The 22,456-nt window shown below is 44.0% G+C and overlaps 1 protein-coding gene across 4 annotated transcripts in view; it reads left to right on the top strand.

Moving 5' to 3' along the window:
* Positions 1–22,456, top strand: part of SYT7 (synaptotagmin 7) — an 856,873-nt gene that overhangs the window by 746,422 nt on the left and 87,995 nt on the right. The gene's annotated exons all lie outside the window — the stretch shown is intronic.

The raw sequence follows: 22,456 nt of genomic DNA on the forward strand, positions 1-22,456 counted from the left end.
GCTATAGCGGTCAATCCATGCTTCATGAACATGTCCTTATTAGGGGTGCCTTCCAGTGGAGCCGGATGGTTCATCTCTAATAAGCGGTCTGGGCTAAACAGGCTACCAATCAGTGGGGAGAAGACAGGCATGACGGATTACAATAGGGACAAAAGTCTGCACTACCTATCTTATCACTGCGTGCAAAGACTAGACAGAATATTTCTATTCTTCGTTGTTTGCAGGTGGTGAATACCTCAAAAGAACCAATATCGAACAGTCAATGTTCGGTCAATCAAACAATCAATGGGGAGAATAAGTAGGCACGACGGGTTACAACGGGGACAAAAGTCTGCGTTACCTACCCTTTCACTACCTGCAAAGAGAGAACCTGTTCTTTCCTGTTTGCAGACAGAGAATCTCCAGAAAACAATCCGCGAACAATAGTACGGGCCAAACAATCAATCAGTGGGGGAGAAAAGATAGGCACGACGGATTACAATGGGGACAAAAGTCCGCGTTACCTATCCTTCACTGCTTGCAAAGAGAGAGCCTGTTGTTTCTCCGTTTGCAGACAGTGAATCTCCAAACAAATCAACAAAAGAGTAATACTAGTATTTTCCAAACAATCAAACAATCATTTCGCAATTCGTCGTGTTTACACGACCTTACCCGGACCGCATGGACAGTTTCTTGTCTTCCGAATCCAGCGCCCGATCGTCCTCTATTCTTCGTGATCCTCGCGGTACTCCTGATGGTTCCCAGTCAGGACCGTAGATCACTCGAGAGAGGTCTGTTCGGAACCAGTGAAGTTCGGATGATCGGCTGTCAAACGAGGGTCTATCGGACAGGAGCTCTCCCGATCGTTGCAGTCGTTCACTCTGTCGTCGGGACCTCTCCCACTGGGTCCACGAGTCGCTGATGGGCCCCACGTTTGGGACGCCAATTGTGGAAAAAAGTAGGGCTGATGACCTTTTTCAGAGTTGCCCGGCGTTAACCGGCTCTATACCCACTCAAGTTTACCAAACAAAGAGGCAGGCGCTGGAGACTGGAAGGCAGGAAACAGAAGTTTTATTCCGACGGAGCAGAACACATCAAATCAGACAACAGGGTATCTTCTCGAGGTGCTCTCTCCGCATCTCTGAGGCCTGGCCTCTTATACACAAGTTTATTGTTTTATTACGTAAAACACATCTCTGTCACTACTTTGATGTACGGAAAGACATCCTCGGAATCCCCGCTTCAGGCCCGTTCCCACACACATTTACAGTTGAAGTCCCCACCCTGGTCACAACAGGTGATGATTATTGCGCAGCTGGACATTCCGCCGATTCACGGAATGTCTGTGGTCGATCGGATCTCATGGGGTGGGGGCTTTGATCAACTCGTGGATCCTTTGATGGGGGAAGCTTCCTACTGTACAGGGGGGAGGGGCAATAAACAGTATCTGCAGGGCCAGGTGGCGGCCTGGGAACGAGTAGGACAAACGGGCTCACAGGAAAAAGGGGTGTTATCAAAGGATCCGGGACCATGAAAGGAATGGAGGGAGGTGTCGCGCTGGGAACAGGATGGGGTTCCGAGGCAGAGCTGCGCTGAAGAGGGGTTTATGACCCAAGGTATGTGAGAGCGGGGCTGTCAGCGTGCGGGGGATGCTTTGCGAGGTCAGGAGAGAGAGAGAGAGACGCGCTGGCTATCAGCGATGGGCAGAGAGGCCATGGTACTCAAAATGGCTGCCGCTTACGCACACGAATGGGCTCGAAAAAGGGGGGGGGCAAGATGGCGCCGATAATGTTGATGCTGCAGCCTAAGTTTTAACAGTAGTAGTGCTACTAGAGCCTGATTGGAGAAAGCGATGTGTAATTCTAAATAGAGTGAGGGTTACATGAACCTGAAGAATGGTAAAGATGCTACAGCCTGATGAGGGTAAGTACTACAGTAGCCAGGAGAAAATTGTAGAATATTCAAGATCCTGAAAGCAGGGTTGTAAGTGAGGGGGTGCTGCAGAAGGAGGGAAAGCTAGTGTTGTTGTGTGGTGTGAGAAAAATTGCTACCAGAGTATGAAAGGAAAAGAATTGCTACGGGAATTCGAAATGTCTTCGCACCAGCTCCCACTGCTGCCACATGAACATCTGTTCATACAGACGTGCCTTTTTCTGACCCCGCACCTTCTTTGCACTGCCTCTATTCTTGTTGCACGATTGATGGCTGCCTCCTGCAGCTGTTTTGTGCCTCTCTGTTAGTTTGCCCGTACATGTTATTCTATGCAAGTGTCTTTCAGCATTACTTTTTTTTGCCCATTTATTTTATTTTAAGTTAGTGCCTCTTTGTATCGTTATCTTGCCCATATTTTTAATTCTGAGCAAGTGACTCTCTGCATCACTGTTAATTTTTCAGTACCTTTCTTCTCGAGTTAGAGCCTATTATAGCACTGTTATTTTGCCCATTCATTTCTTTTTTACCAAGTAACTAATTGTAACATCTGTTGTATTTTTGTTGCCAATAAACTTTGTGTCACCTCTTTTTTCTTCCCTTTGTTGCACCTACCATGCCTTGCTGTTTTCCCGCCATTTCTTTTCCCAACCTTCTTCTCCTCTGCTTCCCGCCTGTCCCACCCTCCGCCTTACTGGAGGCCAGCGCATGGCCACTTCACCAATTTGCCAAAGGTGCGCCAAAGGCAAGACCATCTGCCCCCATCCATGCCTGGACCGCAATATACTTATAGGGACTATGAAGTCCAAGCAGAGCTACTGTTCCCTGAAGCAGCAGATATTGCCCTAACAGTAAAATAGCCCAACTGCCGGAGCCTTAATTCTTGGCTGCGAGATTCCTTTGTAGCACTATCTCCAGGCCCCTACCAGTATCCGAGACTCATGACCATCGCCCCTTCACTCTAGGTCCCTGCAGTGATTATTTCAATTAATCAAGATTTGTAAAGCGTAGATAATCACCTGTGAGTGTATCCAGGTGCTGAGAACAATGCTGCATGGGACAGTTCAGTTGAACAGCAGGTCTCGAGTCCTTTTTTCTGAATTCCAGCAGAGAGGAAGAGGTCTGGATGTAAAGTGGGAGATTGTTCCAGGACTTCGCGGTGCGGTAGGAGAAGGAGTGTCCTCCATTGTTGCTGCGGCGGTTGATCGGGGTGTGAGCGAGGAAGAGGGAGGTAGAGTGCAGTTGTCTGGAGTGTTGGTGGAACCTCAGGCAGTGGTTGATGTATACTGGTCCTTGGTTGTGAAGGGCTTTGAAGGTGCAACATCTTGAACAGACATCTATTCTGAATGGGATCCCATGGAGTTTCTTGCGGTGGAGGATGATGTGGGTCTACTTTGGGAAGTCTAGGATGAGTCTGGCCACTGGGTTTTGTATGGTCTGCAGTCTCTTGAGGAGGTGCAAGGTGATTCCTATGTAGTGTGCGTTGCCATAGTCGAATCGGCTGGTGATAAGGGCTTGGGTGATTGGTCTGTCTGGTGTCAATGGGGAGCCGCTTGAAGATCTTGCAGAGCATGCGAAGGGCGAGGAATCAAGCGGCTGAGACTGCATTAATCTATCTTTTCATGGTGAGCTTACTATCTAGGATGTTTGCAAGTTTGCAGGCATGGTCAGTTGGAGTGGGTGAGGGTCCTAGTTCGGGAGACCACTAGGTGTCGCACCATGGGGAGGTGTTGGTCCCTAAGATCAGTACTTCTGTCTTGTATGTGTTGAATTTAAGGCAGTTGTCTTTCATCCAGTCACCGACACTTGTCATGCACTTTCTGATGTTGGTCAACATGGCAGAGGTGTCTTCTGAGAGTGAGAGGATGAGCTGTGTGTGGTCGGTGTGTGTAGGATATGGTGTTTAGTCAATGTGTTCTGACGACATTGGCTAAGGGGGTCTTCTAGGTGTTGAACAGAGTCAGGCTGAGGGATGAACCTCGAGGGACACTGCAGATGGTGTTCTTGGGCCCGAAGGTGAAGGGAGGTAGGCAGACTGTCTAGGTTCTTCAGGTGGAGAAGGAGGCAATCTTTTTTAACACCACCTCCCACCCCCAACATGACCTCTGCCTCAGATTCCCTCACTACCACCCAGCAAAAGTGCCTCTCATCTCTCCATAGCCCCTCTCTCTCATACATTCAATTTGTTTTAAAATGCCCATAAAGGCTAGCATTGCTTATCTTCTCAGCTATCCACATAAAATACAGATTTGTTCTTTGCAGCAGACACGAGTGGCTGCTACCTGGCAGTAGTGGTGGGGTGGGGGAGGGTAAAAAGAAAAGGGGAAAAGAAAAAAAGAAAAAAAATGTACTTACCTTTCCGGCAGCCGTCTCTCCTCCTTACTCTTCAGTCGATGAAGCAGGAAGCACCCAGGCTCCCGATTCCCCTAGCCAATCACAACGCTGCCTTACAGCAGTGTTGTGATTGGTTTAAGTGCTGTGATGCGGCACTTGGGACTGAGAGACTGGGCATGTTCTCAACCCAAGCTGTAGAACACACCCCGGTGGAGAACATGCCAAGTGTGCATGACGGTTTGCCTGCCCAAGACAGCTGACCAAACAGTCATGCGCACCTAAGAATGAGCCACCACATCTCCTCCTGCTCTGCGGGAAGCACAGCCCCTCCCCGTCTGCACCTTTTTATAGCCAATAATAAAAAATAAAATGATATCAACAGTGGTATTAACCTTTATGTTTTCTGTGGGGTGACTCCTTAGCAGAGGCACTGTCACCCCTGGCAGCAGGCATATTAACTCACCGTGCTACTTTATGGCTAGTCAAAACTGCCCCTGGACAAAACTGCACCTCTCTCTCCAGCAGGAACATTAATCACAAGTGTTATCTTGACATTTTTATTGCTCCGTGAAAGCTGTACACACAAGGAACTCTGTAGCAGGTGCTTATAAATCGTAGGTTATTGCTAAACACAGCCCCCTCTGAGGTCAGTGCCCCCCACTTCCAGGTCAGCACCCAGGGCAGCCCGGCCTGGATCATCATTATGAAATGTGCGGGGAGAAGTGTATACAGTAACCTACACAGCAACTTACAGAATCATTGTGCAGATGAGATGTAGTTTACAAGGTAACCTTCTAACTTTGGAACCTGTGTACATGGTTTTGAATTTTGGCCTTTGAACGTGACTAAAATGCATGCGATTCTGGGAAAATCACTTATCTTCCTGTGCCCACATAAATGAAATGCAAGTGCAAATATGGAAAATGTAATGTAGATGTGTAATTCATAGATGTAAATTCCATTAAGTGTATGCAATCTTATGTCATGTCCCAACACCCCATAACGTACAGTGCTCTGTTGCTTCCAGCTTGATTTGCACAACAAAACATACTGATACCATGGGATGGGGTAATTTCAAATTGTGGAATTACCAGTGTATTATGAGTATTTCACTCTGAAATGGGGAATAACTGTGGACCGGGCTGGCTCTAGGGAGGTGTGACCGGTGTCACCACGCCAGATGCCTACTTCAGGCAGCGTTGGTTTGTTCCTTGACTCCAGCAATTTCCGGGCAACAATAAAAATGTCAAGATAACTTCGTGAATAATGTTCTTCCTGGAGAGAGAGATCGAAGCTTTGTCTAGTTGATATTTTGACTGATCATAAAATAGCACACAATATTATGCCTGCTGCAAAGAACGTGTACCATGCAGATCATAATGTGCATATAATATAAATAGGTCAGTGGGTTATTGCTTTTCTAGGGGGCATCCTTTTGTTACTTGTAGTTTATAATTTCAAATCCTAATATAGAACAGTGAATTATTTAACTGTCATCAAAATGCTGCATGCCCACTGCAAAGTATAGATTCGAGCTTAGATTAATGTTGTAAAAAGGGTTCATTTGGGAAGAAATCAATTTTTATTAATAAAGAGAACCCCCAACTATGGTGTTCCGTTTTCAATTTGGAGTTTGTGCTTCTCCAGACCAAACATTCTTAAACTACCCTGCCTACCAGTACGGATGACATGTCACTCCTGTGCCATGTAGTCCTTTGACTTAGGTAACATTCCCTATTTGCTAATTTACACACATATGATTGATTGTCTCTGCATAATGTGTATGATGTGCAAAGTGCTCTGACATCCTACACTGGTATGAGTGGCGCTATATAACTAATTAAATGCATATGAAAGAGAGTGATTAGGGAGACTTGAGGGGCACTGTTAAAATGTGGAGGTGAGGAAATTCGTGGTGGAGGTGGTCACAACCCCCACCATGGATGGGGGGGCACCAACAGACATCGTCGCACTGGGCGCCAACAGCGCAAAAGTGGGCCCCGACTGTGGGAACCACTGTTTGCACCATATTATTTTTCCTCCACTCCTCCATCTGCTTTCTTTTACAAGCGCAGATTTAACCAGGTTTCTCCGTTTGAAATCTGCCCTGGGAAAGAAAATGGGAGTAGTTCTTACATACATAACTTGTAAATTTGGACAGAAACTCCTGTTTCTCACCAAATAGGAAATACAAGAAAAGTCAAAATAAGGGACCACGGGCTCATTATGATGGAGGACGGACATCAGACCGTCCGCCATCGTCTCCTATTTCGGACCGCCCGCCTACCGTGCGGCAGTCCCACAATAGGAATTACGATGCGATTGCCACGCAGCACCCGCTGCAATGTTAGAAAGTGAGGTTTTACATATCCCTCTACTACGTGACAGGCACCATGGGGTGCCTGTCACTTGGTACAGGGATATGTTGGGGGGCACCACTGGTGCCCCCCATCACCTACAGGAATGGGACAGGGGCGAAGGGGGGCCCACTACAGGCCCCCAATCTCCATCACGACCAGCCGTTTGATGGCGGTTGAACCAGCATGGAAAGGCATGTGGAATGGATATCATAGTCTGTTCAGCAGTGTTTACCCACACCGCCACCATTTTGGGTATTGCGGGCAGTCCGTTTGGTGGTCGGAATCTATCCGACTGTCGGGACCATGGCGGTCAGATTTTCCGATTGCCATCGTAATGTTGAGGTCTGATCGGCCCTTAGAATAGGAGGGCGGACCACCACCGACAGGCTGATGGTGGCAGTCCTCCCACGAACGTAATGAACCCCTTAGTTTTGAAACTGGAAGGCTTCCTAAATGCCTTAAAATGTGGTTTGTGGCTATGTAGCTATTTACAAATGAAGGCCATGGAAATGAGAGTATATGTCCAGACCTTTGAATCTGTCTGCTTATCTCCTATGTAGCTGATTTTGACTCCTGTATACTTTGTAGTTTCTTGTATGCTCTAAAGTGTTCTACTACTCTCTCATGAGATCTACACTAGACTATTACTGTTATGTGTGAGATAAAGCACCCCAAATGTACATAAAAAGGATATTTGCATAAGACGAGTTGTGTAATCATATAGGTGCTAAGGTCAAAGGCTGGGTTCGTTTACGATTCTAAAACGCAGATGTGACTTGCAATACACTGTCATGTATTGTTGAGGGTATTTTATTCTGTGTAATATATCACCTAGATCCCTTATCTAAATTTCTGAAGATATTATCGTTCCTTCCTATGTTTCATAATAAATGCCAAATGGTGGAGTGTCAAGTGCAACACTTCAGGTGGTTCCAGCTTTTTCACCAAGAGCACTTCTCATGGAGAGTATTCTGATTTCAAATGTACCGTGCTGAAAACTAAACTCCAACTTTCATAATGTAACATTTTGAAGTCATCAGCCACAGCTGGCTCAAGGCATATATAACAAGGTGCCCCTTGGCATTTGGTAAATCTCTTTACAAATACAGCAAGCTCTAGCAAAGCCAGTAGGTCTGGTTTGCATTTTGAGTCCTGGCTAAAACCTTAATTAAAAGCCTGCTGCTGTAAGAAAATACATTTTCTTTCTATATACAGTGTTTCTAGGCAATACAGAATGTAATGTGTGATTACTCAGAGAACTTTTGAGATGTAATCTAGCCCCTCATACATTGTAATGTAAGCACTCCATATAATGTGGAATGATACACCAAACAGTCAATAGCATGAGGTTAGAGTGTAATACTCCTTGAAGGTTCATCTGTAGCCCACTCAATATATAGTTTAAAGACTTAGTAGCAATATGTTTTGCAGACAGCTGGTCAAGTCAGACCTGAAAACAAGTACCCAGGCAATGAATCAAGTTAAACAAGTATTGGCAAAACAAATAGATCTCACCTACGCAAGTGCTATTGGCTTTGCCAATGTGTTTTAGCCATGTTGTACGCCAGCGTGGCTGCTGTTCAGCATGGCTAAAAGTTAGTGACATTGAGGAGAGGGGCATGGAATGTTGTAGCGTGGAATGGCGACAAGTGAAGTAGAGTATTGTAGAGCCGAGTGGCATAGAGTGGCGTATATTGGAGTGGCATAGAGAGGAATAACATGACGTACAGTGGAGTTGAGTAGACTGGACTGGTGTAGAGTGCAGTGGTGTAGAGTGCAGCGGCATAGAATTCAGAGTGCACAATGCAGCCTTGTAGAAAGCAGTGGTGTAGATTAGAGTGTAGCATAGTAGAGTACAGTAGAGTAGAGTGCAGTGGTAAAGATTAGAGTGTTGCATAGTAGAGTAGAGTGCAGAGGTGCGGAATAGTGTGGCATAGAATGCAGTGTAACATCGTGCAGAATAGAGTGTTGTACAGTGGTGCAGAGTAGAGTATAGTGCAGTAGAGGGAAGTGGCATGCAGTGCAGTGACCTAGAGTGGAGGACTTCAGAGTAGTGAAGTGATGCAGAATAGAGTAGCCCAGACTGCAGTTTGTGTAGAGAGCAGTGGCAAAGCATGTAGTAGTGCAGAGTAGAGTGTTGTTGAGTTCAGTGGCGTAGAGTGCAGTGTTGCAGAGTACAGTGTCATAGAGTGCAATGAAATACAGTGCAGCGGTGTAAAGTGGAGTGATGCAGACTGAAGTGGCATAAAGTGGAGTGTTGCAGAGTAGATTGGTGTAGAATGCAGTGGCAAAGAATGCCGCAGTGCAGAGTAGAGTGGGTTACAGTTCGAGGTGAGTGTGCAGTGTTATGGCTGTAGGTTTAAAAATGGTCCTAAGGGTCCCACTCTCCACAAGGGTAACATAATAGAGGGCCCTTGGCAGTGTTAAAAGCAAGGCTGCGAATGTGCGAATGTGTGTGGAGTGTCATAGAGTGCAGTGGCATAGGGTAGAGTGGTGCAGAGTAGAGTGCAGTGGAATAGAGTTCAGTGGTGTAGAGTAGAGTGATGTAGACTACAATGGAGTCAGAGTAGAGTAGAGTGCAATGGCGTAGGAGGGAACAATGGAGTGGAGTGGTGTAGTGTGGACTGCTGTAGAGTGCTTTGTTGCACAGTGTTGCAGAGTTTGGTGGCATACACTGCAGCTGCTTAGAATTCAGCGACGTGCAATGCAGAGTCGTAGAATGCAGTGGCGTAGATTAGAGTGGTGCATAGTAGAGTGCAGTGGTGTAGAGTGAAGTGGTGAAGAGTAGAGTGGCATAGAATACAGTGGCTTAGAGTGCAGTGGTGCAGAGTAGAGTATAGTGATGTAAAGTGGAGTGCCATACAGTGCAGAGGTGTAGAGTGAAATGCTGCAGAATGCAGTGGCATAGAGCTCAGTAGTGCAGAGTAGAGTTGCACAGAGTGCAGTGACAGAGAGTGCAGTGTTGAAGAGTGAAGTGTCACAGAGTGCAATGTTGCAGATTAGAGTGTCATACAGTGCAGTGGTGTGGAGCAGAGCGGCTTAGAGACAGGCCCGGACAAGCCATAGCGGGCACCGGGCAATCCCCCGGTGCACCACACGGGTGGGGGCCGGTTTTGGGACCCTGGGGGCCATTTTTGTTACAGGTCCGTTTTTGCAGCATAGCTGCAAAATCGTCCCTGTACCAAAATCGTCCGAAAACCGGCCCCGTCAAAGAGCTCGACGGCACTCCCAGCCCCCACCCCGAGTGGGGAGGGGGGGTCGGCCGAGCACTTTGCCGGGCCCGGTTTTGTTTCCTAGTCTGGCCCTGCTCAGAGAGCAGTGGTTTAGACTACAGTGGTGAAAAGTATAGTTCAGTGACATAGAATCCAGTGATGTAGAGTGCCTTGGTGCAGAATACAGTGGCACAGAGTATAGTGGCACAGTGTGCAGTGGTGCAGAGTGGCATAGGGTGCAATGGTTTGGAGTACAGTGGCATGGAGTAGATTGTTTCAGAGTAGAGTAAAGTGGCATAGAGTGGAGTGGTACAAAGTAGAGTGCATTGACGTAGAGTGTATTGGCATAGAGTGCTGTGGCGTAGAGTGAAGTGTTGCAAAGTTGCACAGAGTGGAGTGTCGTACAGTGGAGGTGTGCATATTAGAGTGGAGTGGCCTAGACTGGAGTGGTGTAGAGTGCAGTGGCGAGGAGTGCAGTGATGTAGAGTAGAGTGGCATAAGGTACATTGGCATAGAGTAGAGTGGGGCAGAGTAGAGAGGTGTAGAGTGAAGTGGCTTAGAGTGCAGTGGCATAGAGTGGAGTAGTGCAGGGCGGAGTAGAGTAAAGTGGCAGAGATTGCAGTGGCATGGTGTAAAATGGAGTGGTGCAGAGCAGAGTGCAGTGGTGTGGAGGGGAGCGGTGCACAGTAGGCTGGAGTGGCGTTGAGTGGAATATGCATGGTGTGGTATCCCTCTTCCATTACAGACAGCACATCTTCAATTGGAATCACCATTACATTTGCAGACATACAGTTTCACTAATAAAATTATACAGATGCACAAACAATAATGTGTGGAAATGTCATCTTCTAGTGTATTGATTTGTTTTGATCATTTTCAAATATGTTTTGCCACCACACTTAAGATTCACCAAAAAACGTGCTTCCTTTGGGCTTCTCTAACTCTGAAATATCTGCACAGTTCATTTAAGGACATTTACATTTTGTTGTTCACCGGAAAAAAAAGACATTGTACAGTTTTTCTTCAAGCACTCCCCCAGAGCCAGCATGATTGTCACATAAATCCTCTCATTTTGAAGTCAGAAAAAGAAAATTAAACAGCAAGGCACATGAAGGAGAGAGACTGTCATTTGACCTCTGTGTTTAAATACACATCAAATGTGACAAGATAGGAACTAAATGTAAAGGCCTGTTTACAGAAATCGGGCACTGGTGTGCGAATACAGTAAATAGGGCAGGGAAGAACTCTAGCTGGACAACTATAGAGTTAGCAAATAGAAAGTCAGAATATTTAGGTTACGAACTACAAAACCAATAGTAAACAACTGGTGGAATGCATTTCCAGGGAAGCTTTCTGAATGTCTCCAAGATGCCATTAGTAAACCAGACGTCTGTGCTGCCTGGAAGGCTTGGATCTGAAAAATAACTGTTTCCATTCATTTTCGTTGTTACACGCAGGAAGTGCACTTGTGGGTGACAGCCCAACTTTGTCAAGTGTTAACACTAATGGTTTGGTTCCTGAGAACTGTCAAAGCCTGGTACACAGTAAATGTGTTTTTGCTGCTTACACTTCTCACTGATTGTTGTGTTTTTGCAGCGATCTGTTGAAAGGATTTAGGACTTCAACACTACTCTTCATTAGAAGGACAGCTACCTTTGCAGACAGGCAGATTCAACAGAGTCTCTTGCCTTCCCCCGAGTCAGTGAGGGATATCTAAACACCAGAAATCACCCCCTCTGCTATGGAGGGGGCTGATGTTTCTTTCTATATTCTAGCGCACAAAGTACCTGCTACGGCAGCGTTCCCGGTTTATCCTACAGCACCTTATAACAGGTGTGTTTTAACTTTCGAGCCACCTGTAAGAAGGAAGTAATAACTTTCCTGACTTCAACTTTACTGACTCTAACTCTAAATAGAGCAGGGCAACGGTGAGAGGGGGAAAACGCAATTTTATGGCTTTCCTCCAACTCCGCCAAACCCTAAATAACCGCCTAGGAGGAGTTTTTAGACATTTAATATTAGTTTTCAGAGATAAATAATTTTGTTTGGAAGAGAAGATGGTGTCATGGCCATTTTCTTTAACACTGCACATTTTCTAATGTTTCCAAGAGTTTCTTGAAAGTTGATCACTCATTCCATTTCTTACCATCCTCATTAATTAGGACGCCTGTTGCTAAACTCTACACCATGGGTACTCACAAACATCTTCTCAGGAGCCCAAACGTTTGTTCTGAGGTGTGGATGAGGGCCGCATTGATGCTGGTAGAGGTTGGAAGCCAGAATAAAACAAGGCAGCACACATGGTAAAAGCAAAAACGAGGAGAAATAATGCATCTCTCCTCTTTTCGTCATCTTATGACCAGTTTTTACCTGGTCTTAATTTTGGCACTGTGCCCTATGTACGCCACCCTTTTACATAGGTGCACGCATCAAAATGAATGGGTTTGCGGTGAAATATCCACTGCAACACCTAATGCCCACCCCTTTCACGCTAATCATAGTGTGAAAGGGCGCCTTATGTACAAGGCAGCGTTAAGCCACATTAAGAGAGTATTCTGTTTAATTCAGAGACTCTGTCCCTCACCACCCCTTGTTGTAAATATTTTTGTCCACCCTAAGCGTGGAAGGGTATACTCAGATGTGAGTCCCTTGCTCATTGCACCATCAGGATTCAAGCAAGCCGGGCCGAAGAGGCTGAAATGCCAGAAACCGGTCCCCGGTAGCTTGTTTCCTTCCCAGTGTAAGAATTGGCTTTTGTAGTTTGGTTTGCCCTGTTCCCATCATGCACTGGGACAGGAACAGACTAATTTGCATACAGCCAGGTTCTGAAACTGGGATGGTGCAGTGAGCTAAAAAACGGTGTTGGATCTAGCCCTGATCTCTTGACTGGGTGAGAGTATTCTGTTTAATTCAGAGACTCTGTCCCTCACCACCCCTTGTTGTAAATATTTTTGTCCACCCTAAGCGTGGAAGGGTATACTCAGATGTGAGTCCCTTGCTCATTGCACCATCAGGATTCAAGCAAGCCGGGCCGAAGAGGCTGAAATGCCAGAAACCGGTCCCCGGTAGCTTGTTTCCTTCCCAGTGTAAGAATTGGCTTTTGTAGTTTGGTTTGCCCTGTTCCCATCATGCACTGGGACAGGGACAGACTAATTTGCATACAGCCAGGTTCTGAAACTGGGATGGTGCAGTGAGCTAAAAAACGGTGTTGGATCTAGCCCTGATCTCTTGACTGGGTGAGAGTATTCTGTTTAATTCAGAGACTCTGTCCCTCACCACCCCTTGTTGTAAATATTTTTGTCCACCCTAAGCGTGGAAGGGTATACTCAGATGTGAGTCCCTTGCTCATTGCACCATCAGGATTCAAGCAAGCCGGGCCGAAGAGGCTGAAATGCCAGAAACCGGTCCCCGGTAGCTTGTTTCCTTCCCAGTGTAAGAATTGACTTTTGTAGTTTGGTTTGCCCTGTTCCCATCATGCACTGGGACAGGAACAGACTAATTTGCATACAGCCAGGTTCTGAAACTGGGATGGTGCAGTGAGCTAAAAAACGGTGTTGGATCTAGCCCTGATCTCTTGACTGGGTGAGAGTATTCTGTTTAATTCAGAGACTCTGTCCCTCACCACCCCTTGTTGTAAATATAGCCTTGTACATAAGGCGCAGCCCCCATACCCACCAGAGCCTCACTATAGGTGACGTTGTGGTGGTGATAGGGGCTTGTACATATGCCCTTTTCAATTTTTATACAGTGTGAGAACTAAAAGTTGGCCCGGCCCAGCGCCACCTGACGTGCTGAATGTGACTTCAAATGTAACAGCCCTGTGGAATATATCCTGAAGTGTCTCCGGCTCCCAAAGTGTCCCTGTTTTTAGTAAAGCACACTCTCACACACCATACAGTATACGAGGGCCAGATGTACACTGATCGGGGCCAGTGTTTTTGCGACCAGTTAGGAATTTTATGAACCAACCTAGGTTCTCATAAGTTGGTTTCTAAAATTCTGAATCTGAGTGGGTTGCATTTCGACCTACCTCAGGGTTTTGTCTAGTTACAATTTTCACTTATGCAGTTTTCATGCAGCTCTTTGGCTACAGTTAGGTAACAGTCACTGTTCTATATTAGAGTTTTATCGTATGAACTGCGGTGACAAAAGGATATCTGTGACAAAAGCAGTAATCCACTCAGCTATCCACATAAAGGGGCCGTTTATGATGGCGTACGGACCTGAGTCCGTCTGCCACCATAGAGTAGGAGGGAACCTCTGCATGGCATGCAGAGTTCCCTCCTGTGCAATTAGGATGTGACCGCCACCCTGGCGGTCACATCCTCTATTTTTACCATTGCGGCGGGTGCGGCTTCAAGCTGCATCCGCCGCAATGGTAAAAATGCATACATTGCATTTGTATGCAGAAAGCGGCAGGCACCGTGTGGTGCCTGCCTATTTCTGCATACAAATGCAGGGGGGTACCATAGGTACCCCCCATGTGCACCCCCCACCCCACCCTTCACCCATGGGGCCCGCAACGGGCCCCCGCAGTGAAGTTACACATGCTTTTCCACGGCGGAAAAGCCGCGGCGGAAAAGCATGTTTCACAGCCCATCCTAATCTGGCTGACGGTGTCTGAGAGACACCGTCACCATATTAGAGCTTTTCCGCCACGGTTGTAAGCCAACCACGGAGGAAAAGCTGCAGACGGAAACCAGGACCCACCAGCCATCCTAATGTGGCGGTGGGTCTTTGGTGGGTCCGCAGAGGATTTTCCGCATCCTCCGGGCCGGCGGTGGCTTCCACCGGCCCGGAGGATGCGGAAAATCCTCCATTGTAATAGGCCCCTAAATACAGATCTGTGATCTGCACAGTGTGAGTTCTTTGCAGCAGGCCAATTTACCCTCTGCACTTCTTTATGGCACGTGAAAATTGTAACTAAACAACACTCTGATCTCTCTCTCTACAAGGAACTCTGCCACAGGTGTATTTAAATCATGAGTTATCACTAAACATGAGGTCAGAGCCCCCCTACCCAGGTCTGCGCCCAGTGTGGCTACACCAGATGCACTACCCTAAAGCGGGCCCTGAGGATAACATTCCTGTGACTGTTACCTAACTGTAGTCAAAGAGCTGCATGTAAATTGCATAGAGTAGGTGAGGACGTTCTGTATTTTCCTCCCAGTCTTTCATTATCTATTCCTAATGTTGTTGAAAAGGATTTGTTTGGGTAGATATACATTCTTATTAGTAACTAGCTGTGCCCGGCCACGCGTTGCTGTGGCTCAGTCTGGGTAAATGGCAGAGAAAGAAAAGAGTAAGCGCACATTTCTAATATGTTTAAATTCACAATGCTTGTGGGTATACAATATGTTTTTGTGACTATTGTCTATATGCGTCCCTTGTAGTTGTTAAGCAGCAAGCAAATCGATAGGGTCTGTTCGGCCTTTCGATTAAAAACACGCGCGTATTGTACACGCGAGTATTCGAATCCAACGTTGTGTATCTATAAATACGCGCTAATGTTGCAAAGTGAACCAACTCCTCCCCCCTCCCTCCACCCACTTTCCGGTCTGCCATCCTGACACCAACTGTCCATCCTAATATATGTAGACTATTGTCTCTATGTGTCCTTTCTTAATGTTGCAAAGTGAACCAACTCCTCCCCCCTCCCTCCACCCGCTTCCCGGTCTGCCATCCTGAGACCAACTGTCCATCCTAATATATGTAGACTATTGTCTCTATGCGTCCCTTGTAGTTGTTGCGCAGCAACCAAATCGTTAGGGCCTGTTCGGCCTTTTGATTAAAAACACGTGCGTATTGGACATGCACGTATTCTAATCCACCGTTGTGTATATATAAACACGCGCTTAATGGAATGCAATGTTGTATCAAAATTTCAAAGCAATCTGTGACCAACTTTCGGAGATTTAAGATTTTGAACAAACGAACATTGACATTTTTATGCGTCTGTTCGGGCTTTCGATTAAAAACACACGCGTATTCGACACGCTCGTATTGGAATCCAACATTGTGTATATAACAACACGTGCGTATTCGAATCCAATGTTGTGTCAAAATTTCAAAGCAATCAGTGAAGTACTTTCAGAGATTTACGATTTTGAAAAAACAAACATTTACATTTTTAGTTATATAGAAGTCAGCCTTTACCAGTGCTTTAAAACAAATTAAATGTATATGAGAGAGTGTCTATGGAGAGATGTAGGGCACTTTTGCCCAGCAGTCAAGAGGGACTCCAACAAGGAGGTCATGGGTGCCAAAAATGGCTTTCACACGGGGCGCCAACAGTGCCTAAGCAGGTCTTGGATGGCCTACTAGGATCGGCAGACCACCATGTCTGTGATCGCCTTTGAATAAAGTACGCTTGTTTCATTTTTTCATAGCAGTCCATTTTCTTAAAGTAAATGGTGGTGCGTTTATAAAATTAAGCTTACTTTTTTAAAGTTTATTTCCCCCTTCTCCCCGTCAAACTTCTTTTTACATTCACAAAGCAGAGGGGGGCAAATGGACCACCTTCCTCTTTGAAAATGGCATCCCACCCCAACTTGGGAGTTGGTAATTTTAGTTTAAAAACATTGATACATCTCATACCTAGTCACTGGTTGGAAGGGACACCTACACACACCCCTTCTGAATAGTGAGTCAGTATGAAGTTGAAAACACTTTCAGGAGTCACTAAAAATCTGCTGACTCCTAAAATGCCATTAGTACATGGCAAAAAAAGTTTCCAGTCATAAGCAGCGATTCAGACTTTTTGACACCCTAAAAACTTTTAGTACATTTAGCCCTTGGAGCTACATTTGCGGTGTTGACACAATAGAGCTCTGCAGGCAATGTTGTTCCAATATGAAGCCACCCAGTGAACAATGCGCAGAACCTTAAAACTATATTCCCCTGCACCTCAGATGTGCAGTATTTATTGCTGCACCGTGATTCACAGAGCAGCAATATGGGGAGGCTGGAGGGAAAACAGGCTCATCTACATAACAAATGTAATCATTTTTTTGGGTCAAGATCCCAAAATAAAGCAATACATCAAATACACAAATATTTGAACAATAACACAGCATCCTATCTCCACAGCATAAGCAAAGGAATACACATGCTTGTGATAAAGAGAAATTGGATAAAACAGCAATCACATTGTGAGAACATAAACTGACTTAGAAGCATGGTGTTGTCATCATTTTGTGGTTTGTGTACAATGATACTACTTTGATTAGGGATATCCAAAGTTAAGACTAGAATTACCAATTCCTATAGGTCTGCCTTATGAATAAAAGTGCACTTTGTATAATTGATGGGTTTAGACACTCAATAGCTCTTCATACATACACTCTGTCTCCTATCTTTGCACTCATGCATCCATTCATCCATCCACTAACTCATTCTTGCATTCAGCCTCTGACTCAACTGCAATACAGCACACATTAACTCAACAACATATGCAAGATACATTAAAAAATACAAACACAAAAGAGAAAATATCCATCAATTAATCGTGAAGAAGACTTAATGGAGGGAGGCAATAATGCTGAAGGTAATGATGTACTGTGTATATATGATTCCAAACATTACATGTTTGTAAATGGAATAGGTCATACAAATGTAACGTGTACAGTGATAACTTGATTGTGACCTTTATTTCTTTTGTTAAATAAAAACAATTTAAAAAAAAGAGAGAAAATATGCTGCTGTCTAAACAGAGCAGGCTTATGCTTTATAATTACAAAACTAAACATATCAGCGGATGTTCGTCCTGCAGAGGTATAGTAAAAAGTCTATTGTTGTTTTAAAGTTCCTGCATGGCAGTCATATTTAGAATCAATGTGTTTACCATCTTGGAATGGTAAAACAATGACACACTATTGTCAACAGCATTCCATAAAGGTATCCTAGTTTAGAGGAAGTGGCCACTTGGGATGCGGCGCACTACAAATGAAATGAGGGCAAGCAAGCGACCCATTAGCCCTTTCCGGAAAGAGCTAATATCCTCTTAAGAAATATTAAAATAAAAAGAGGAGAGACAGAGAAATGAAAGGGGGAATATAAAATTTGAAAATCAGAAAGCATCTGCCCTGTCACTGCAATGCACTAATTTGCAGGTGGATATACACATGTGATCAGAAAATGCTATCATTCACAGAACAAGAGAGCCAATGATTTAAGTGAACTTAACCATTACCCCGTGCATTACGCTTACATGAATATAATTAGAGTTCAAACAACATTCAGACAGACCAATGGCAGCCAAGAGCTGGTTCAAATGCACCCAATGGATCTATATAGATATACATTTATATTTACGCATTTATCTATTATTTAATAATTTTTTATTACAAGATCCTTGAAGGTAGCTAAGAAGAAATTCTAGCAAGAATTATTACAGTGTAAATCTTCTGCTCCAAGAGTTTGTCAGAGGCAGTAGCCAACACCAAAATACTTCCCTACAAAGGTAATCTGTGACATTTCTTGTATACAAATATCTCTCTATCTGTAGGCTTTATACAAAGAAATCATAATCCACAGTTTAATGTGTTTTGTCTTTAATATATGCTTTTTAAAATCAATATGTCAGGGCTACAGCATTTACCATAACTTTTCATGATAAAACTTATCAGACCCTTGCATTGGAAATAATGTTTGCTAGTGAACCAATCAGACCGCTCACTTTTATTTTTGACTTGTTACCATAAGCAACAGAGGCATCATGTAGTAAGCTTAAACTTTCACGGAGATTAACCATCAAGGATGCAGTCCTATAATTACATAGTATGTAAAATTACAGTTGGCAAAGTATAATTTCTCTTAAAAGGGCAAAACAAGGATTCTGGTAGTGTGAATCTTCTATACACATGGTTTGTCAGAGGGGTAACTTGCACCAAGGTTCTTGCCTACTACAGTAACCTGTGAGGTTCCATGTAACAAAATACCTATCTGTGTACTTTAATGTAGAGTAATAACAATTTAACCTTAAATGTCAGTTGACTTTAAAATATGTTTTTCACAATCAATATGTCAGTCACACTGTCCTTATTGTAGCTTCTCATTCTAAGCAATCAGGCCTATAACCTTTATCAAGTCACCACAACCAACTCAGACTTAATGTGTTTCTCATAAGCTTTTCTACAAGACAACCATCAGGTATACCACAATATCATTACAAATATGTGCACACTAGAGGTGTCAACGCAATGTGAATTACCTGCTAATAGAATGTAATAAGGATTACCATAGTGCAAATAATTTATACCCGTGGGTTTTTCAGGTGGGTCACTGACAACAAAACCCTTAACAACTACAGTGATCCATGAGATTTCCTATATATCAAACTATCTCCCTACAGACCTTAGCCGTGTAATAACAATCAACCCTTAAAAGCACTACTTCATTTGTCATAACTTCACATTATAAACAGATCACACCTGGAGAATCTTACATAACTATTGCCAGTGAACCTCAAGGCAACCATCAGAAATACAGTCATAAAATTGCACATGTATGCAAACGTAGCTGTCAAAGCAAATGCTATCTGTCCTGAAAGAGCCAAACAATGAATATTGTAGAGCATACCTTCCCTCCCCACAGTTTGTTCGGGTGAATCACCAGCACCAAAATCCCTGACTGGTATAGTCATCTGTGAGATTCCATGCAACAAATTACCTGCCTGCAGGTTTTAGCACAGAGTATTAATATCCCATCTGCAAAAAATATTATCTTTAACACACGCCTTTCACAATACATAGGTTAGACCTACTGGCTTTGTCATAACGTGTCATAATAAATAGATCAAACCTATGATATCCAACATGACTTTCCCAATGAACCGATGAAGTCTATAACATTCACCATTGGCTTTACACCTTACCCAACATCTGTCTGTAAATAAACTGGTAGCAATCATGCATATTGTTATAAAATTACAAATGTGTAGAAAAATGCAGCCTGCAAACAAAATACAACCCCTGTCTACAGGGCCTAACAAGAAAAATCACAGTGAAAACCCCCTGGGTTTGTCAGAGTCAGTGGCCACCAGTACCACAACCGTTGCCTACCACAATGACCTATGAGACTACATGTAGCAAAACATCTGTCTATAGCCTGTAACACAATATCATACCAACCAGCTGTTTAACGTTTATAAATAAGCTAGACCAACTGCATTTTTCATAGCGGATCAGCATATCAAACCTATGGCGTCAGAAGTAATTTTTCCCAGTGCACCAATCTGGCCTACAGTTTATCATAACTACCTCGAACCTAATGTTTTTAGTGTAAACCTTTCCACAAAGTAAGGATTAGGCACCCAGTCATACAATTAGAAAGGTGTGCACAATTACAGTTGTCTAAGCAAAATACTGACTCTTCCTTAGATAGCCTAACGGAGATTCTTGTAGAGTAGAGCAAACGTTTTATATCGACGGTTTGTCACACGGCTAACCAACACCAAAAATCTGTGTCTACCACAGTAATCTGTAACATTCCATGTAATAAAATAACGACCTGTAGGCTTTAATATATAGAAATAACAATCTTCACTTAAATGCCGATTAAATTTAGCATATGCTTTTCACAATAAATATATCAGGCTTAGTGTCGTTATCATAGCATTTCATAATAAACAGATCAGGCCTATAGCAATGATCATTGGCCTGTCGCCATAACCAACCCATACCTGCTATATCAAGTAAAAGCTTTGGCACACAGTGTAAAACAAGCTGTGTTTTGATTGGCCCAATTAAATCCTGTACTCTTGCGAAACTAGAAGTGGATGGAGCCTAAGTCTCTCTTTCTGTAGTACTCTGAAAGCTCTAGTCATATATGGTCATGCAACAGCTGCACTGTCAAGACAAGCCTAAAAAACCATGTAGATTACTGTACATCCCATACTGCTTTCAAACTCAGGACTGCATGCTGAAGTCTATAGTTAATGATCAAAGGGAAGGGACTGAAATACATTCCTCATATCTGCCCATCTCTGTTGCTGCCAGAGAAAAAGAAATAGAGTAGTGTATCTGGTAGTTTAACACACTTTAACAGTATTACAACATCATGTGTGTGCCATTTAAAGTTCATGCTTAGGCAGATATACTGTTGTTGCCTCAGGCAGGTGGATAAGTGAACAAAATAATCACAGTTGCATAAAGGAGAATCTTTTTTTTTTAGGTCGAGCCTGGGCAGCGCATGCGCTGCTCTACGAGGCATGTTGTATTCAGGTAGGGACTTGAAGCTCCGCCCACTCTCTGCCAATATTTTTCATTGGCTTGTGTCATTGTCCACTGTAAACTGTGGTTGTTCATTGGTCAAAAGACTTAGTAGTCCCTCCTTAGTAACGCCTCATTTTGTAACCTCCCATGGTGACACAGCCTGTTTCATGTGTTGTTACTCAGTAGGCTTTAACTACAGCCTCTGAACACTTTTTCACAATAGCTATGTCCAGCCTGCTGTTGCAGGCAGGACATGCTCTCTCCTAATGCTTAAAAAAACATATTTTTACAGCAAGGACACTGGCATTTGCAATGCAATAGGTCTCACATTTGCAAGAGTTTAAGTTCTTGGCATTGTAAATGTCAATGCCTTTTATTTATCTGTTTTGAAAACCACACAGAAATAAAATGCATTGTCATTTACAATCCCAATAGCTCATACTGTCATAAATGTGAGACCTAGTGCATTGCAAATGCTAGTTATGTGGAAGCACATAACTTCTGCACAATCAAAACATGGTCTCCTGGCTACTAACATGGATGGTGCTAAGGCTCCTTTCTTTACTACTCCTGAATGATCTTTTTTAGGTTGATTACATTACATCTGTCAAGTCAGAACAAAAAAACGTGTTGAATTGAAGAAGCACAACAGCTTTCAAATTCTTTCTTTGTCTCTTATTCTCTTAAACTGAGATTCCATACTGTACGATGACGATACAGTATAAATGGGCCAGAGTATAGCATGCATAGTATGCAGTGGCTTGTTTCTTGATACACATATAGGAGCACTACTGTCCACAGCTCTTGTGGACTCTCTTTTAGGTATGTGTTCCTCTTCCCTGAATGTTTCCTTAAGAAAGAATCTCGAATCACCCTCTGAAATGAATGAAATCAGACTTGCGTGGAATGGATTGTCCGAGCACCTGTTTGGCAGTCCCTGATTATTACCATGTGACCCAAATTACTATTTTTAATCTTGCTCATAGTCACTCATTTGTTCATTTATTCATTTCTCTTCACAACCAAAAACATCCTTGCATTATTCCTGCTTATGGCCACCCTCATTTTCTCCATGCCAATCCAATGTGCCCCACTGCCCAGTTTCCTGGATTCGAATGAATTTCACGAGTGTCTCTTGCATCATCAGCTCTGCCAGCTCCCCTACAGAGCATAAGGATTATTTCTACTTTCTTAATGAATGCTTGTGCAGCCTGTGCATCATTAGCCAACCCGGCACCTGCCCTGTCACTTGGATCCACACCGAGCAAATGTCTAAAATGCTTCACACAGTTTCCATTTCTGCAACTAGGTTCTGGAATATGAACATCAATTCACTAAAACACCAAAACAGCCGAAATAACATGATGCATCCTTTGCCCATGACGATATCCCACAGTTGGCCTTTTGTCCCCTCAGCAACTTCCTAGTT

The sequence above is a fragment of the Lissotriton vulgaris genome, chromosome 2_1, assembly GCF_964263255.1.
Source record: "Lissotriton vulgaris chromosome 2_1, aLisVul1.2, whole genome shotgun sequence".
NCBI classification, from domain to species: domain Eukaryota; kingdom Metazoa; phylum Chordata; class Amphibia; order Caudata; family Salamandridae; genus Lissotriton; species Lissotriton vulgaris.